The 20,047-nt window shown below is 38.8% G+C and overlaps 1 long non-coding RNA gene across 2 annotated transcripts in view; it reads right to left on the bottom strand.

The window, feature by feature from the left end:
* Positions 1-1,913: 1,913 nt before the first annotated feature.
* Positions 1,914-20,047, bottom strand: part of LOC132273560 (uncharacterized) — a 36,083-nt gene continuing 17,949 nt past the window's right edge. For both annotated transcript variants that reach the window (XR_009470145.1, XR_009470146.1), the window contains 2 exons: positions 2,755-2,832; positions 1,914-2,656 (listed from right to left, as the gene is read on the bottom strand). This is a non-coding gene — a long non-coding RNA (uncharacterized LOC132273560). The remainder of the gene's footprint in view (positions 2,657-2,754; positions 2,833-20,047) is intronic.

Genomic DNA, 20,047 nt, shown 5'->3' with positions numbered 1-20,047 from the left:
GCAGCATTGGACACAACCAAGTTTCCTTGTCTACACTCATAATCAAACATTGATGAGAGATATTCTGTCACCAGAGTAAACAGCAATGGAGAAAGAGGGCATCCTTGTCTGATTCCTCTTGTTGGTTGGAAATAACCACAAGGACTTCCATTAACCAAAATAGAGAACCAAACAGTGGAAATGCAAGCCTGAACCATCCAATCTACTTGCTGCCAAACCCATACATCTGCAATAGGCTTAGCAAAAAACTCCAACTAACAAAATCATGTCTTTCTCAAATCAACCTTCCAAGCTAAAGTAGGCTTAGTATGCTTAGCTCCAAATCCTCTTAATAACTCATTAGCTAGAATAATATTATCTTGAATTTCCTCTACCAACAAAAGCATTCTGTTCCTTTCCCACAATCTGGTCTAGAACCAATCCAAGTATGTTAGCCAATATTTTTGTGATAATCTTAAACAACACATTGCATAGGGAAATTGGCCTGAATACCCCCACCTTTGTAGCTTCCTTGACCTTAAGGATCAAGGTAATAAAGGTGTTGTTCATGCCTTTGCCTAAAGTTGACTGAGTGAAGAAATACAGCACAACATCAATTACCTCTGCACCCACAATCTCCCAATAATCCCTGAAGAACCTGACTGTAAAACCATCTGGTCCCGGAGCTTTATCCATCCCCATACTAAAAAGAGTTAGTTTCATCCTCCCTTGTAAATGGAGCTTCGAGCCTAGCAGCCTCCTCACAATTGATTGTCTTCCTTAAGTATTCTGCAGAAGGAGTATTTACTTAGCCATTAGTTGAAAACAAACCAATGTAATGTTGTAGCAGCATATCACTAATACCATTGGCATCATGCACCATATTTCTAGCTGCATCATGCACCATGTTTCCAGCTGCATCTTCCAACCGTGATGTTATTATGCACTCTGCGAGCCTTGATTTTCTGAAAGAATAACTTAGAACTTATGTCCTGCTCTTTAGTCCACTTGATTCTAGCCTTCTGTGCCAATAAAATCTCTTCATTGGACAATGCAATTTCATAGCCTTTCCCAGCTTCTGCCTCCCTCTTAATGTTGTCCTCACACAAAGGATGAAGAGAGAGATCATATTGGCTTTCCCCCAGAATATCGTTGGCTGTAATAAGGTGTTCAAAAACAGAACCAAACTTGGTTTTGTTCCATACCTTAACAGCCTTCTTCACTTCCTTTAGCTTCTTTAACAGCCTTTTTCAGAGTATTCTCAATGCTAAAGAAGTATCACGGGAAGAAGGGATCAAGCAATGGTAGGTTTCTTACAATCAGGTCATCCGGTGACAGTTGTCCATTGCTGCCTATCATCTGAAACCGCATATTCACTGCCACGAGTTGGCTGGCGGTGATGAGTTGGAGTCTCAATAGATTCTGCAACATTTTCTCGGCAGCACCCCTTGTAAAGACTTGAGAGATTGGCTTGCATCAGGTGTAAAATATGGATTCAATATGGCCTGAAAATATTCAAGCTGCAAACAATACTTGTCAAACATTTAACTGTCTGACCAAGTAACAGTGACAGACATCTCAGTCGGGATTTACTTGTACAAGGGGAAACTATAGTATCCGTAGAGCACAACAATTAGTGCATTTTTCAGCAAGGATATTTACATGGAATAATAAATTGTTTCTCAAATTTTTTTCCCCATAAAACTTCCAATTGCAGGATAATTACATCATAAACAATATAATGTTTAAACTAATAAACAATATAATGTTTAAACTAATTTGTGTTTTTTGAACAACTTTCTGTTTAATGATCTAATATTGGACCGAATGTGATTCTTGCTTCTGATTTTTAACGATTCGTCTCTGAATCATTTCTTCTTTTTTTCGTTTTTCCTTTTTTTTTTCTTCACAAAATAGAATCTAGTTTATCTAGGGGAAAAAAAAAAAAAAAAAAAAATAGAATCTAGTTTAAATGACACACAGATGTAACTGAATTTATTTGTAATCCAGGTAAGGGAACACGCAAGATGATTACATCATAAACAATATTATGTTTAAACTAAAATAAAAGGCAATAAATAAAAGAATTTCATCTATCTAGCCCCCAAAATCTAAAAGCTGCATTTTCATTGTAATGCACAATGTTATCACATTAGCAGATGCTATAGGAGCACAAAATGTTTTTTCAAAAACATCAGCAATTCAGATTCAAAAGAATTCAGTAAGGAAAGTGGAGCATCATAATAACCTCAAGCATAAGCTAATGGAAACCATTTGCATCCAATGACCTCAGGTCTTTTGTTTTTGTTTTCATGGAAAAGGCTGAGGAAAGTATCAATTAAACCTTCCACAAGAATACCAAGTGCCTTGTCGAGCAGGGGTTTACAACCAGCAAAGACCCACAACAAGGAAATTGCTTGAACTTCACAAGTTTGATTAAGCAAAAGAACCTAAATTGTACAATGCCACAAAATCTGATTGGTTATAACTTCTACAGTAATCATTTGGGAAACAATTATAGTTTGAAGTGTAGCAAGTAATATATATAGATGAGCAATCTGGAAAAAGTATAGCAACGCAAGTCACGAAGATAATTCTGCCAGGCCAACACGGTAAGTACCTCTACATGCACAGGAACTAGTGTGTGCAGTAACTCCACAACTGCATCTCAAACACCCTGCAAAATATTCACATTTCATTATAGCTGAGAGGAAAACAGCAGTTGCCAGAGTAATCTGAAAGAAAAAAAGAACCAATAACCAATTTCATCCTCACTTTAATTGGAGGTGCTCCTCCCAATTGGACTCCAGCATCCAGAAAATAGTTCATGGCAGCTGTTCTAATAGAATTTGCCTGAGATAAAATGAAGTTCTGAGGTAAAAGGTTAAAAAAAAAAACCTACAATGGTAACAGCTGGCAAGTATTTGTCTTCAGTTTTCTGCTTGCTAGAGTTCTGGAGAAGTGACAAAAATCAATAGAGAGGTTGCATTATGTGTGCATTCAAAGTCGAGACTTTTTTAAATCAACAATCCTTCTCAATAAGCCCTGCATGGACTTTCCTAATATTATTGCAACAGAGATGAAGGCAAATAGAAAATTTACAAGAAAATGCAAATACCAAATCTCAGTACTCAGAACTGTTATGACTAACACTGCGAATCAAGAAAACAATCAAAAAACTGACAGAAAACTAATCATGCACCACATAGAATACAAAGATTAATGTGGTTCAGCGGAATGCCTACGTCTCGGTGAAGATCTGGCAAAAGATTTCACTATGCAAAAAACAGGATATTACAAGTTTCAGCCCCAACCTCTCTCTCTCTCTCTCTCAATTGCTGCTTTCAGTGTTCTCTCGTACCACACCACAAACCCTAAATGCCCTAATATACAAGGCAACACAGTCTATAACCTAGGTTCATGACCTGCAAGAAAATTTGGGTCAAAAAATAATCGGGTCATGGGCCAAAACAAAATTTGGGCCACAATATCACAAGAACTGTATTAATTTTTTTTTTTTTTTTTTTTTTTTTTATGACAAGTGGCTGGTAAAGAGAATATAATGAGAATATCAGGATTCCAATAAAAAGAACCCATCTAAGCTATATAATCCAAGACCAGAATTGCACAAGGATCAAAAGATGCACTATAACCTCAAGCTATCCAAAAAAATACATGAGCTACTAGTTTGTTCGGCAGTAATGTTCTTCACCTTTGCCGTGTCTCTGGCAGTTTTTGTTGACTTGTTTGGGTTGTCGGTGTGTTCGGTAGCATTGCTTTTCGTCTTCTCTCCTCTCTTCATCATTCACACTTATTGTTACTCGTCATTTCATGCTCCAACTTGAGGAGAAGTATTGAAGATTTAATGGAGGAATCAGTGGAGGAAAATCTTTCTTATTTCCTACTATTGAATATTTGGTATTATTAGAGGAATCAGTGGAGAAAAATCCTCCTTGTTTCCTATTTTATATCTCTTTTCATTTTCATCCTTTACTATATAAAGGAGCCTCCACCATTGTATTGTGTATGAGTTGAGAGATTAGAATAAAAGTGATGTAGCCATTTGGGCTCTTTGTGCCGTGGATGTAGGCCGTAGTGGCTCAACCACGTAATATATATGTGTTCTTGTTTTATTTATCTCTTCGCTTCCGTTTTATGCTTTATAACATGGTATCAGAGTCTAATTTCTCTTCCTAGGTTCGGACTCCTATTTTGGAGGTATTCCCTTAGCATCTGAAATGTTACTAAGGGTTTTTCGGTGTTAGTTGTGACTTGCATTGTGATGTTTCCAATTTTCTCCATTTTTCATTTTTCCGGAATTTTGTTGATGCGAGGGCATTTTTGTCTTTTCACGTTGTGCGTACCGGACACTATGGGGTGTGCCAGGTGTGTCGGAGAGTTGTCTGGGGCATTCCATTGAGTTCAGAACTCTTTGAAATGCAAGGGTGACCATTTTCGCATTTTCCGTTTTTCGGGCCTGACGGTTCTGTGTGGGACCCTCTGCCGGAATTGTTGCATACGGAGATTTTAGTTGGGTCCATTTGCATCATATTCATATTGTTTAATATGCTATATAAGGTTGTGAAATTATTTAATATGTACATATATATATGTGGTGTTGTTTCCACAAAATTGGGACAATTGGAATATGCAGGCGTGCCAGAATCTCGGAAGATTCAGAGAGGTCAAACGAAAAGGAAGATCCTTTTGGAATGATCAAGCGATTGTGAGGTTTCAGATTTGCCTTCGATGAAAGGACTTTTAGTTAAGACTACAATGCTATCTAGTGAATTGAAATGCAATACTGAAAGTAAGTGCATGAATGTAAAGGAATTGAAAAGACTTGTATTGAAATTGCTTGAATTGAAATACAAAGTATTGAATGTTGATTGATGTTGTTGAGAGAGTTTGCAATGTAGTCGCAAGTACACTATTTATAGGCATTACAAGCCTTACAAGAAGGACCCATGTCCTATTAAGTAACTGCCTATTTCTTCTTTACAAGACACTTGTCCCATGTTCAGCGGTATAAATCTAACTTCCAGACCCACGACCTGTGAACTTCTTCTACTGCTGCCATGTGTCCCATGTTCTTTAACCACTTACATATATATATATATATACCACGTCCTTCAACTGCTGCTGCTTCATTCCTTTTGAAATGGATTGCTTGCCTAACAATGATCCCATTATCCTTAGATTTTAGGAACCACTTTCCTTAACTACTCTTTAGTTTTAAATCCCTTAAAAATAGGAACTTCTAAACTGAGTTCGGCAGTTTATAGCAGTTCTTATACGTGTCAAACTTGTTAGGCCAATCCCCTCCTTGATTTTAGGAAGCAATCTATCCAAGAATTCCCATTGCTAGCGGTAGAAGTTCAACTTCCAGACCCACGAACTGTTTCCTTCTTCCACTTGCAAACTGATTATTAGCCCACTACCTTCAAAATAGGCCTTCATCTCTTGTCCTTATCTCTGTGATTGCCAAGTGTCTAACACTTCCTTGTTTATAGCATTGAGTTGACCCATCATCCCTCTTTTTTAGGACTTGTTTGGAGTACTAATTATACCCATTTTGTGGCTGAATTATATAGTCAGCTGTTACTATATAATTCTGCCACATGTGAACTTCTGCATTCTTCCAAATGTCAGTTGAAATATTACACATTTGTTATCTGCCGAACGACACAAGTATTGGAATTTTATTTCCCTTCAATGAAGCCCACGTGTCAATCTATTGTTTGATCATGAATTTGATCCACTTGTCTCTCCCTCATTTGTCCACGTGGATGCCAAAGTGGCTGCCACTTAGGCTGCCATTTTTGTGTGTCAACATTATGCCCCCCAAATTTCAAATGTCTTACGGCTACCCAAGCCGATAAGATTTTTTGAAATTTAATATATAAGGAAGGGATTTTTCATAACCATAGCTGAACTAATAGTTGGAATAAAATGGCAAACGAACTCCAAACGATATCAACTTCCTTTATTTCGAATCACCATGAAGATGGTATTTATTTCATGTCAGCCTGCTGTCCTGGCCGATCACATTCTTCCATAACTTCTCAAAAAGTTGGCTGATACCCTTCAAGGTTTCTGCCATCTATAGACCCAAAATGGACTTCACCATCAAAGTTTTCCAACATCGCTAACAAGGCATGATCGTGATCAATCGGAATCAAGTTGTTATGTAACGTCATTTTAGCCGATCTAACTGCCATCTCTATTGGAAAAACAACATTATTCCAGTATGGAATTATTCTGGTGCCTGATCTTCTTGAAGTTTTGTATGCCCATGAATATTTTGACAGCAATTCATGCCAAGTCTTTGGATTTGCATTTTCTTTAATAATTTCAGCCATGTCGGCCGAAAACATTTGCAATAGAATTTCTCTGATGGCAGATTGTTTCTCAGCCGAGTAAGCTTTTAACTTAATGGAAGCGGCCCAGAAGGCCTGCTCCCTCCTTGATTCTTTACTGGGCTCTTCCTCCATCACCAACTGTTTGGATTTTAACAACTAGCTGTGGAAGATCTATAATCGGCCGTGAGATTTTTTTAAGTAACTTGTTGAAACCAACACCAACCAGAATTATTTCCCTAATGGTCAATGTTGGTTGCCCTATTTCTTCCATGCCTATGAACCTGGTAGGCATATGATTCACATCATAGAGAATTGCATCGGCCATGTAAGACTTTCCACCGGATGGCCGATGTAAGTCTTTCCACGAACTTAAATTCATCTCCATAAAAAAACATTGATAATTGATGAAGAATAGAAAAAATATAAAAAATTAAATGGATCCAAGTTCGGTATAATAACCTCAAGGTTATGACAGGAATAATTGTGGGAAAATAAGATTTATTAGTTGTGTACAGGCTGTTAATAGCTAGGGATTTATTAGTTGTGTACAGGCTGCTGTTAATAGCTAGAGATTTACAGACTACAGGCTGTTAATAGCTAGAGATTTATTAGTTATTGCAATCCCTGATTTCTAGGGATCAGTTTTTATTAACTTCCTAGAATAGCATTATTCTGATGTATATATAAGAGTGTATTCCCAATTCTTTAATCAATTTGATTTGATTACCAATTTCAGTAATTTTGTCATGGTATCAGCGCTCTAGGCTCATTTTCTGGGTAATCGTCTTCTCTTGGCCTTCTTTGCTAATACTTTTTTCCTAGTGTTCTTGTTCTGTGAAAATCCAGTGTCATCAAACCTGTGGATTCCATCTCTCTCTCTAAATCATGTCAGCAACTACTGAAACCAGCAACACTTCAGAGATTCCTGTAACTGGAAGCAACGGCTCTCTCCCAACAGGAGAAGTGCAGAATATCCAGGCAGCGTATAGGTTGAACGGGAAAAATTATCTGAAGTGGTCTCAAATGGTCCGCACGTTCTTGAAAGGAAGAGGGAAACTGAGCCACTTGCTTGGTAATGGTCCAGAGAAGGAGGATCCTAAGTTTGATGCTTGGGATGAACAAGACTCTATGGTTATGTCATGGTTATGGAACTCTATGTTACTAGAAATCAGCGACACTTGTATGTTTTTGAGCACGGCCAAGGAGATATGGGAAGCAGTCAAGCAGACCTATTCCAAAGTATGTGATGCTGCACAGATCTATGAGATCAAGACCAAAATCTCCGCTACCAGACAGGGTAATCGGTCAGTCACCGAATATTCCAACCTCTTGAAGGGTCTATGGCAAGAGACGGATCATTATCACTGCATTCAGATGAAGTGCAGTGAAGATGCAGCCATCCTTAAGAGGTTTGTTGAAAAGGACAGAATTTATGATTTTCTTGCAGGTTTAAACATCGAATTTGATGCTGTAAGAGTGCAAATACTTGGAAAAGAAGATCTGCCAACCTTAAATGAGGCAATTGCAATTATTCTTCCTGAGGAAGGAAGAAGGGGTGTTATGATTGAAACTCACACAGTAGAGAGTTCGGCCTTGGTGTCAAAAAACACGGCTATGAAGAATTATGGCTCCGAACAGCGTTTTGGAGAAGGCAATGGGCAAATTGATATGTCAAAACCATTCAACAAGGATTCTCTGTGGTGTACATACTGCAAAAAATCCCGCCATACTAAGGAGAAGTGTTGGAAGCTCCATGGCAAGCCTCAAATTGTGAACAAAGCTTGGTCAGAAAAGAGTGGACAGCCAAGAGGACAAGGACAGGCACATGTGGCAACCACACAATCCAACAGTAAAGACAATCTTTCAATCCCATCTGCTGAATTCAACAAAAAAGAGATAGAGAAATTAAGGAGCCTATTGGGAACGTTGGAGAAACCGTCTACAGCAGGTACTTGTTCTTTGTTGTTCTCAGGTATTTCCTCTCCTTCCCCCTTTTCTCATGTTTTTAGTGCTTCGGATATAGTCTCCTCAAGCTCCTGGGTCATTGACTCAGGAGCTACAGATCACATGACCCATTCATCAAAAAAATTTATTTCATATACCCCTTGTCCTAGCAATAGAAAAATAATAACAACTGATGGTTCAGTGATAACCGTGGCTGGTCAAGGAGATGTTTTTTTGAATGACCACCTTACACTTACGAATGTCCTCCATGTCCCAAAACTATGCACCAATCTTGTGTCAATCCAGAAGCTCACTACAGATTCTGATTGCAGTGTGACGTTTTATCCTCTCCGTTGTATATTTCAGGAACAGGACACGAAGAGGATGATTGGACATGCTAGGGAGAGGGATGGTCTATACTACCTTGAAGAATCAAATGGACAAAATAGAGTTGAGCGTTTGTCACCATTATCATTTCTTTTGGAGTCATTCAAATCCAATAAAGATAAGATATGGCTTCAACACCTTCGTTTTGGTCACCCATCATTTAGTGTTCTCAAAATAATGTTTCCTTCATTGTTCAAAAGTTTATCCATTGAAAATTTTCATTGCGACGTATGTGAACTTGCAAAGCACAAACGTATTTCTTTTCAAATCAGCAATAAAAGAACTTCTGTTCCATTTACCTTGATTCACAGTGACATTTAGGGACCTTCCCCTGTTACTAATGTTTCTAGGGCAAGGTGGTTTGTCTCATTTATTGATGATTGCACTCATGTGTCTTGGATTTTTCTGTTAAAAAATAAATCGGATGTGAGTTATGTGTTTCCAATTTTTTTCAATATGGTCAAAACTCAGTTTGGTGTGGTGATAAAGAGATTCCGATCTGACAATGCTAAGGACTACTTTAATCAAATTCTCTCTCCATATTTCCAAAAACAGGGCATAATACATGAATCCTCTTGAGTTAGCACACCTCAACAAAATGGGGTGGTCGAACGAAAGAACGGCCACCTTCTTGATATTACAAGAGCTTTCTTGTTCCAAAACAATACTGGGGGGAGGCTGTTTTAACCGCTGCTCGTCTCATCAATCGGCTTCCTACAAGAGTCCTTGGTTTTAAAAGTCCAATGCAGGTCCTTACACAGTTCTTTCCCAATTTTAACGCATCTAATAATCTTGTTCCAAAGATATTTGGTCGTGTTGCCTTTGTTCATGTGAATTCTCAAAACAAGGGAAAACTTGATCCTCGAGCTCTCAAATGTGTCTTTCTTGGCTATTCCTCCACCCAAAAGGGCTACAAATGCTATCATCCTCCGACAAGGAGATTTTATGTGTCTGCTGATGTTACTTTTGTCGAACAAGATCAATACTTTAACGGTCCTTATCTTCAGGGGGAGACATCCTTCATAGAAGATAAGGATAAGGATTTTTTTCTCCTTGAGTTTCCAGCCCCTATCTCTCATCAATCCGAGTCAAACATACTCCCAAACATACAGTCCGAGCCAAACACACGGTTAGAAGCCGAGCCTCATACACCCAAATCACAAGGAGTGTTACATGGGAACCAAACTCGAGACTTTACTCGTCCATTGCAGATTTACTCAAGGAAAAGAGCACCAATCTCTCAACCTGTGCAAGTTCAATCACCCAAATCTGTTCCTGATAATGTCGAGGTAATTACTCAACCCAATGATAACACTAATGAAACCTCTGAACAAAATGATTATGATGTCCCTATTGCAAATAGAAAAGGAACTCGAACTTATACCAAACACCCTCTTTATCTATTCATGTCATATAAGAATCTTCCTCATAACCATACGGCCTTTCTTACTAGCTTAAATACAGTCCCTATTCCCAAAACTTTATCCGATGCATTAGGAAATGAGAATTGGGAAAATGCTATGAAGGTTGAAATGGAAGCACTTGAGAAAAACAAGACTTGGGACTTGGTGAGACTGCCTAGAGGGAAGAAGCCGGTTGAGTGTAAATGGGTGTTCACAACCAAATACAACTCAGATGGCTCTTTGGAAAGGTACAAGGCAAGATTAGTTGCCAAAGGGTATACACAAACCTTCGGCATAGATTATCTTAAGACTTTTGCCCCAGTTGCTAAGATGAATACTGTGAGAATTCTGTTATCAGTGGCTGCAAATTTTGGCTGGAGATTACAGCAATTTGATGTCAAGAACGCCTTCTTACATGGCGATCTTGATGAGGAGATCTATATGGAGATTCCACCTGGGTTTGGCTCAAATGAAAAGGAAGGAATGGTATGCAAGCTTAAAAAAGCTTTGTATGGACTGAAACAATCCCCAAGAGCTTGGTTTGGGAGATTTACCAAAGTGATGATGAGTATGGGATATAAGCAAAGTCAAGGTGATCATACATTGTTTGTAAAACACTCAGCATCAGGGGGAGTGACAGTATTGTTGGTCTATGTGGATGACATCATAGTAACAGGAGATGACTTGGAAGGAATGGAGAGTTTGAAGAAACAGTTAGTGAAGGAATTCGAGATTAAAGAGCTAGGAAAACTGAAGTACTTTCTTGGTATTGAAGTAGCCCACTCTCGGCAAGGGATTTTTATATCACAACAAAAATATGTGTTAGACTTGTTGGCTAATACAGGCAAGCTAAGATGTAAGCCAGTTGAGACACCTATGGAGTCAAACCACAAACTTTGTGATGCTCCAGAAGACATAGCCGTGGATAAAGGCTCTTTTCAGAGACTTGTGGGGAAGTTAATTTATTTGTCACATACCAGGCCGGATATAGCTTATGCTGTGAGTGTTGTGAGTCAATTCATGCACAATCCCAAAGAATCACATCTCAAAGCTGTGTATAGAATTCTGCAGTACTTGAAGAGTACGCCAGGAAGAGGAATTCTGTTTAAGAAAGGGGAAGGACTGACTCTTGAAGCCTACACAGATGCAGATTATGCAGGATCCGTGATTGATAAAAGATCAACCTCGGGCTATTGCACCTTCCTAGGTGGAAATCTCGTTACTTGGAGAAGCAAAAAACAGAATGTGGTTGCAAGGTCCAGCGCAAAAGCTGAATTTAAAGCGATGGCACTCGGGATATGTGAGCTGCTATGGCTAAGGATAATGCTGGAAGATTTGAGAGTCAGATGGGAAGGTCCAATAAAGCTTTACTATGATAATAAATCAGCCATCAATATTGCACACAATCCTGTGCAACATGACCGCACAAAACACATTGAAGTGGATAGGCATTTTATTAAAGAGAAGTTGGATAGTGGCCTCATTTGTACTCCTTTTGTTCCTACTGGAGAACAGCTAGCAGACGTGCTTATCAAAGGATTGCCTGGTACCGTTTTTCAGAGAATAACCAGTAAGCTTGGAATGGATGACATCCATTCACCAGCTTGAGGGGGAGTGTGGGAAAATAAGATTTATTAGTTGTGTACAGGCTGTTAATAGCTAGGGATTTATTGGTTGTGTACAGGCTGCTGTTAATAGCTAGAGATTTACAGGCTACAGGCTATTAATAGCTAGAGATTTATTAGTTATTGCAATCCCTGATTTCTAGGGATCGGTTTTTATTAGCTTCCTAGAATAGCATTATTCTGATGTATATATAAGAGTGTATTCCCAATTCTTTAATCAATTTGATTTGATTACCAATTTCAGTAATTTTGTCAATAATGTTAATGACCGATTTGTTATCTTCCAGCACCCTTTTGACTGGTTGTCCTTCCACCCAAACTTTTTCATATAATGGCCTTAGTTGTTGGGTCATGGCCAAAGGCGGTTTTCCAAGTACCACTTTATCAGCAACATAAGTCCTTTCTGTTGGAGTCCATCGCTTCTTAACTGGGTCTACCTTCTCGGCCACCATTTTAGCCACTATTGTGTCTTCATTAGTGGCTTTAGGCGGCTCTTCCATCTTAAGGCCTTCTTCTAAAGTCACTGGTTGACGAGGAGTAGCCTCAAAGACAACTGGTAACACAAAGGCCATATTGCAAACAAATTCATTGGGAAAACTTCTAAAACGAAATTTATACTTGGGAGCATGCTTTGATTCCACATTTGTGTCTTTCTCTTGCCCCCCGAGTACAACCTCATCACTAAAGATAATGGCTATGTCCATGTCTTCTGGTTGATGTTCTGATTTCCTATTTCTATTCTCAGCCGATTGAAAACAGCCGTTCTGAGATTCTTCTTTCTTCCGTCCCTAAGTCCTTCTACGTTGTAGCCTCCTCTTCTAAGTCCGAGTAAGGCCATACTTGGCTGAAGGCCTTTCTTTTGGGAATTTTGGATGTTGCAATCTTTTCCATCTCTCGGGCAGAGTAATAGGTGGTCTCACCATTCAGAATTTATGTGAAACATCGCCTTTTTGTACCCAAACCTCAGATTGAATCTGTGGTCTTCAGTTAAAAGTAGAAGAGTGCTGACCTGAACGTATCATTGTAACTTCTTTCTGCCGGTCATGTATCGGCCGTACATCCATCAGCCGATCATGAATGCTTCTTCTGAAAAAATGAGAATTTCCCCCATGAACATGGTGGTATCTTCTATTATCACGGCCTTGGCAGTCTGGGCATCGGCCGTAATTAATGAGAACAATCTGGGCTTCTTTTAACTTCCTTTCCTAGTCTGCTATTACCTTACTGCCGGAAGAATTTGGTTTTGGCTTAATTAGAACTTCCTGCATCTACTTTTCGTCCCCAATATCAATCTTCTTCCTTGAAAACTTTGGAGCAAGGCTGATCATATTACTAGTAACAATGGTAGGAAATGGGTCACTGTCCACTTCCATTACTTCTGGTTTCTTTTCTGGAAATTTCAGCATACCTTCATCAATGGCTTTCTGCAAAACGTTTCGGAATACAAAACAATTATTAGTACTATAATTCCAAGAATCATGGTATTTGCAAAATTCTTTTCCTTTCAACTCATTAGATATAGGAATAATATGTCCCATGGGCAACGATATTTGTTTATCGGCCATAAGGTGATCGAATATTTGTTCTGTTTTCGACAGATCAAAAGTGTAAACTTTTCCAGAATCAGCCATTCCTTTTTTGGCCGAAGAAGTAGATGCTTGTCGGCCACTTATGGAAGATTTCGATTTGACCAAGACTTCGCATACATATGGCTTCTTGATATGGACATCCACCACATTAACTTCCAAATCATCTTCTAATTCTGTTGAGAAAACTTCATAGTTAGGATCTCTGTAATAAGTCCCTTTGGAGGAATTCTTTCTATCTTTTTCTTCTTAGAGCATAGACTCAAATCTGCTGGCCTGTCAGCCAACTCGAATAAGTCTCTGAACTCCATTCCTTCGAATCTCTTCCGAAGTTCAAAGTCTATGCCATTAAGGGCTAGCCTAACATACTCCCTTTCTGGAAGAGATACATGACATTTCAATTTGGCCCTTCTGAACCTGGCAATAAACGTTTCCACAGATTCATTGGCCGTCTGGCTTAGCCGAGATATGTCAGCCAAAGTTGCCTTTGACTCTGTTCGGTAGAACTGCGTATGGAAGAGCTCTTCCTTCTGCTGCCAAGTATGAACAAAATCTGATGGTAAGTGAATATACCAAGAGAAGGCTGTTCCGTGAGGGAGTTTGAGAAAAGCCTAAATTTCAACCACTGACTTGGTCCCGCTTCCCCACATTGAACAGTGAACCTGCCAATGTGTTCTACGGTAGATTGGTTACCCTCCCCATTGAAAGTTACAAAATCAACTATTTCCGAGTATAGCTTCCTATAAGCCGATCGGCTTACTCTTCTGGCAGCTAAACCAAATTCCCGGTCTATCAATTCCGTCAACTGGCCTCTATCCAGAAAAAATGGTTGGGCCGGTTGATTAATTCATGACAGCTGGTTAGCCGCTGGTGGTTGATTATTCTCTGGCCAACCTGGTTGATTGGCCATTGGTTGCCCCCCGGGCACCACAGGTGGTGGCACTGGTGGGAATGGTGGGTTATTCCTCCGTCTTCCATAATTGCCCCCCAGGTCAAGATAATCTCTTCCAGGGAAATTTGGAGGATATACTTGTGGTCTTGGAGGTGGCTGGTACGATGGCTGTGGAAACATTGGAAACTCTGGCTAAGTCACTGGTGGGTTTTGTGGAAAACTCACCATTGGAACTTGGTGAACTATCACCACAGGTGGAGGATGAGGCATCGGCTGAGGTACCACGGCTGATAGCTGAGAGATTGTCTGAGAGTTCTGAAAGAACTTGTGATCCATATCATCAAGGCGGGTAAATATCCTACCCAATGCCTCGGCCAATGGTGCAACCAGTAATTGCATCTCGGCACGTACTCCTGATTCTTCAGGACCAGGATTAGAACTTCCAGCTTGAGTTGGCTGAACTTCTTCCGCCTCTTCATCACCAGTTGTAGTTTGACGAGTCGACTTTGATTTTGGCGGCATTGCAATCTCTGCCGGGGGTCCGGCCGGGTGTGCCAATTAATGTTTCCACAAAATTGGGACACTTGGAATATGCAGGCGTGCCAGAATCTCGGAAGATTCAGAGAGGTTAAACGAAAGGGAAGATACTTTTGAAATGATATAGAGTCATTTTTTTAGCACTTAACTCAGCGATTGTGAGGTTTCAGATTTGCCTTCGATGAAAGGACTTTTAGTTAAGATTACAATGCAATCTAGTGAATTGAAAAGCAATACTGAAAGAAAGTGCATGAATGTAAAGGAATTGAAAAGACTTGTATTAAAATTGCTTGAATTGAAATACAAAGTATTGAATGTTGATTGATGTCGTTGAGAGAGTTTGCAATGTAGTCCCAAGTACACTATTTATAGGCATTACAAGCCTTACAAGAAGGACCCATGTCCTATTAAGTAACTGCCCATTTCTTCTTTACAAGACACTTGTCCCATGTTCAGCGGCAGAAATCTAACTTCCAGACCAACGACCTGTGAACTTCTTCTACTGCTGCCATGTGTCCCATGTTCTTTAACCACTTATCTGAATATATATATATATATATATACACACACATATATATATATACCACGTCCTTCAACTACTGCTGCTTCATTTCTTTTGAAATGGATTGCTTGCCTAACCATGATCCCATTATCCCTAGATTTTAGGAACCACTTTCCTTAACTACTCTTTCATTTTAAATCCCTTAAAAATAGGAACTTCTAAACTGAGTTAGCCAGTTTATAGCAGTTCTTATACGTGTCAAACTTGTTAGGCCAATCCCCTCTTTGATTTTAGGAAGCAATCTATCCAAGAATTCCCATTGCCAGCGGTAGAAGTTCAACTTTCAGACCCACGAACTGTTTCCTTCTTCCACTTGCAAACTGATTATTAGCCCACTACCTTCAAAATAGGCCTTCATCTCTTGTACTTATCTCTGTGATTGCCAAGTGTCCAACCCACTTCCTTGTTTGTAGCATTGAGTTGACCCATCATCCCTCTTTTTTAGGACTTGTTTGGAGTACTAATTATACCCATTTTGTGGCTGAATTATATAGTTAGCTGTTACTATATAATTCTGCCACATGTGAACTTCTGCATTCTTCCAAGTGTCAGTTGAAATATTACACGTTTGTTATCTGCCGGACCACACAAGTATTGGAATTTTATTTCCCTTCAATGAAGCCCATGTGTCAATCGATTGTTTGACCATGAATTTGATCCACTTGTCTCTCCCTCATTTGTCCACGTGGATGCCAAAGTGGCTGCCACTTAGGCTGCCATTTTTGTGTGTTAACAGGTGTAAAATGAGAATAAAAGAAAAAGAAAAAAGAAAATAATTTTTAAGTGGGGCCCACAACCACTTTAAGTGGTCATGAGACCACCTTCTTGGTCTCAATCTTTTCTCTCTCCCCGCTGGTCTTTCTCTCTCACCTCTCAAATTCTATTTTTTCTTTTTCTTCACTTTAAGATTTTAAACCTTGATTTCTCCCTTAACCCTTGGAATTTTTGGAAGCCGTTTGCGGCAATTCGAAGAGCACGGCGAGATCTTCACATCCATATAAGCAATTTCAGTTTTAATGCACTCTAGGGATTCCGATTTTGAGACCCATTTGGGGGATTTTTGGCTTAATTTGAGGTAGGGGTCTCTAATTCCCACTTTCTTGCACCATTGTGAGTTTTTCTATTAAAATTGTTGTTATGCATGCTTAATTTGAATTGGTTGTCTCTTAAAATATTTTAATTGTGTATATAAAGCATGCACCTATGTGTATTTGTTGATTTACATGGAAAACATGCCTAAGTGTTGATTCCTTATGTCTATTGGGTGTTAACTTGCTAGAAATGATGTATGGAAGCATGTGATTTTTTTTTTAGAATTTCTTGTAAGGCATGCTTAATTGTGTCGTATGAAAATCCCTTATTATCATAGAATTGAAAGTATAAGACATGTATATATTTCATTAGGCACAAATGAAGGGAAATTATTTGAAATAAAAGAAAAAGGGATTTTTGGGAAAATTTTTGATGAAATGATTTTGAGAAAACCAGGAGTCACCAAAAGGCCGTGGTGTTAATATAACCTAGAGGGAACTAAGGAAATCACCCCAGCGTGGTTGAGCTAGCTGGGCCCCAAATAACGCCGCGAGGGTACTAAGGCTTAGGGACAGTAGCCAATCCTTCTCTCGTGTCGTTACGGAGTCACCAAAGGACGGGTTATATTAACAGTTTGAAAAGCGATGGATTTGAATTTTGAAAATGGGTAGCGACATACATGACATTGCATATCATAACATGGCATTGTTTATTTGAAATTGGAATTTATGTTGTATTCTTTTCCTGCATAGCATGACCCCTATCCTCTATTCCTATTCATTATTTGGATTCACGGGACCCCAAGAGGTGTGTCTTAGGCACCACCTATTGAGCAACTTGCTCACCCTATTATATTTAACATTTTTTCAGGACTCGGGAAGGAAGTAGGAGACACAGACCCTTCACAAACTTAAAGGGGACTAGGAATATATTTTTTTTGCTATCTTTTGTATATTTGCTACACTTTTGTAAAGTCTTAAAACCATAACGAAGTGTATACATTTTACAAGCCATGGTCATGTATTGTAAACTATAACTCTTGTTGGTATTTTGAAGGGAAGCGAGACTATGTAAATATTTTGTGTTGAATGGGATGATGATGATGGGTCATCTTGTGGAGGTTGTTGATGTTGTTGTTTTGTGAATGTATTATATATATATATATATATATATTTGTATTGTGTGTTGGGACAGGTTGAATAAGTCTTGAAGGGCTAAGAAGGGCCATTGCATTCATTTAAGCAAGTTGTTGTAGGCCCCTTTTTAGCAGAGGTCATGCTGAATTTTTTTTATAATTGGTTTTCAGTTTAGGGTCTTACAAAATTGGTATCAGAGCAATGGTTCGAAAACCATTAGGACGACGGGTAGAGGCCTACCTAGGATTGTTTGGGGAGTCGTTGACATTGCTATGTGACTATTTCCTAAAGTGTTTTGTTATTTGAAAAACATGCTTAACTGTTTACTTATTTACTTGCTTACGTGTTTATATGTTTATGCTAATGTGCTTATTGCATAGTCTTGCATGCTAAGTGTTTGTGCAACATCCTTTTGTGTTAAGTTGTTCACGGTTGGACCTTAGTGTTATTGTTATTGAATCGTTTTCTTGTTTTATAATACGATGTCGGCACGAAAGGAACCCAGAGGTGTTGGCTCTATGCCGACAAGAGGTGATGTTGGAGAAAGCTCTAGCTCCAATCCGGCGAAGCAAAATGAAGAAGATACACTTCTTAGGGATTTGATTACCCCAAGAGGTGTTTCCACTAGAAGGGATGATGTTGAAGCACCCGTTGAGGAGGGTGAAGGTTCGGTGGAACTTGCATTGAACTGCTTGTTGCAAAATGCCTTGAGGGCCACAATTGCTACTCTTCCGCAACCGGTACCACAACCGGTAGTTCAGGTGGAGGAGACGCCAGCGCAGACACGTCTTAAGTTGATTTCAGGGTTTTCTAAGTTGATGCAAGTGATGTTCGAAGGTGGTGCGGATCCAATGGAAGCAGACGCCTATACAGATCAAGTTGAAACTCAATTGACCTCTATGGATGTAACGGATGATTATGTGAAAATCATCCTAGTTACTCATAGTTGTTAAAGGCGCCGGAGGCGCGCGCCTAAGGCACAAGGCGCCTCCAGGCGCCATGTTGTCGCCTCTATACACTTAAGGCGACTCTCTTAATAAAGGCGTGCGCCTTTCCGACCAAGGCGCCAGGCTACGGGAGCTGGAAAGGCGCACCTGAGGTAAAAGGTTGTTTTTTACTTCTTTTTTTTGTTTATTGTTTGTTTGTTTAAAAAGTTTTTTTTGTTTATTATTATTATTATTTCTATTATGATATTTTATTAGTTAATATAATACAAAAGCCTACATAAAAAACATAAAAAAGCAAAGGAAAGAAGAGTAGAAGACAGAGGCAGTGAAGACAGAGGCAGCGAAGGCACCAAAAAGCGTCAGATCTCTCGGATCAGTGTCGGATCAGGTAAGTTCTTCTCTCTCTTCTTCTTCTTCTTCTTCTTCTTCTTCTCTTCTTCTTCTTCTTCTTTCCTTCTTCTCTTCTTCTTCTCTCCTTCTCTTCTTGGATTTTTTTTTTCTTCTTTTCTTCTTCTTTTTCTTTTCTTCTTATCTCGAGTCTTTGCTTCATTGAGAATGGAGTCTGGCAGAATTTTTTTATTTATTTTTCTTCTTCTTTTTATTTTTTATTTTTTTTTTCTCAAGTTTTTTTCTTCTTTTTCATCTTCTTTTTATTTTTTTTATTTCTTTGTGTGAGGTACTTTATATTTACCTACTTCGATTGGATTAGTACAATGTATTGCTCTCACTATTTTTTTTTTTTTATTTGTGTGATCCTGTTTTATTTATTTGTGTGATCAGTGATCCTGTTTTATTTGTGTAAATTGTGTGAACAGCTGTAGCCTGTATTTGTTCCATTCTAACATGTTATTGGTTTGAGAAAATGCATTTTTATCTAATTTTGTTAAAATGAAATAATTAGTGAAGTGTACTCTAAATTATAGAAGACAATCTCAAATTGTAAATAGCTCATTTAATGTTAAAATGAAATAATTTTGTTAAAATGAAATAATTTTGTTAAAATAAAATAATTACTCATGTAAGATGTACTCTTATATTATTTTTATATAATTAGGTTCTATTATTGAAAGAATGTTTATGTTAATATGTTTGATTATTCACTGTTGAACTCAAGTACTTGATTCACTTGGTTTTGGCATCTTTATGTTGAATATTTAACTTAAGTAATTCATTTAGTTGACTTTTACATCTTTATATATACTATTGCATCTTTAATACTTTATTGGGTGGGTTTTTTTTTTTTTTTTTTTTCAACGTGCGCCTTGCTTCAGTCGGGCGCGCGCCTCGCCTTGCGCCTCAGGCTCGAGGAAGCATTTGCGCTTTTGTGCACCTGGAGCCTTTAACAACTATGTAGTCACTTACAAGTTTTCTAAGGATACCAAGCATTGGTGGGAGTCAGTCACCAACTGGCACAAGGTGGAGGAGATGAGTTGGGAGAAGTTTAAAGAATTGTTCTACGAGAAGTATTTTCCAATCACCAAGAGATGGGAGCTAAGGGATCAGTTTAATGGCCTTATCCAAGGCAGTAAGTCAGTAACGAAGTACGAGAACAAATTCATCTCACTCTCTCACTTTGCTCCAGAGATGGTGAGCAAAGAAGTTGACAAGACTCGGAAGTTTGTTTTCGGTTTCGCTTACAAGATGAGGTTGTTGAT

The sequence above is a fragment of the Cornus florida genome, unplaced genomic scaffold, assembly GCF_030987335.1.
Source record: "Cornus florida cultivar Cherokee Brave unplaced genomic scaffold, ASM3098733v1 CherokeeBrave_3.0.0_Hap2_Chr09, whole genome shotgun sequence".
Taxonomy (NCBI): Eukaryota; Viridiplantae; Streptophyta; class Magnoliopsida; order Cornales; family Cornaceae; genus Cornus; species Cornus florida.
This window is presented reverse-complemented; position numbering and strand designations above follow the sequence as displayed.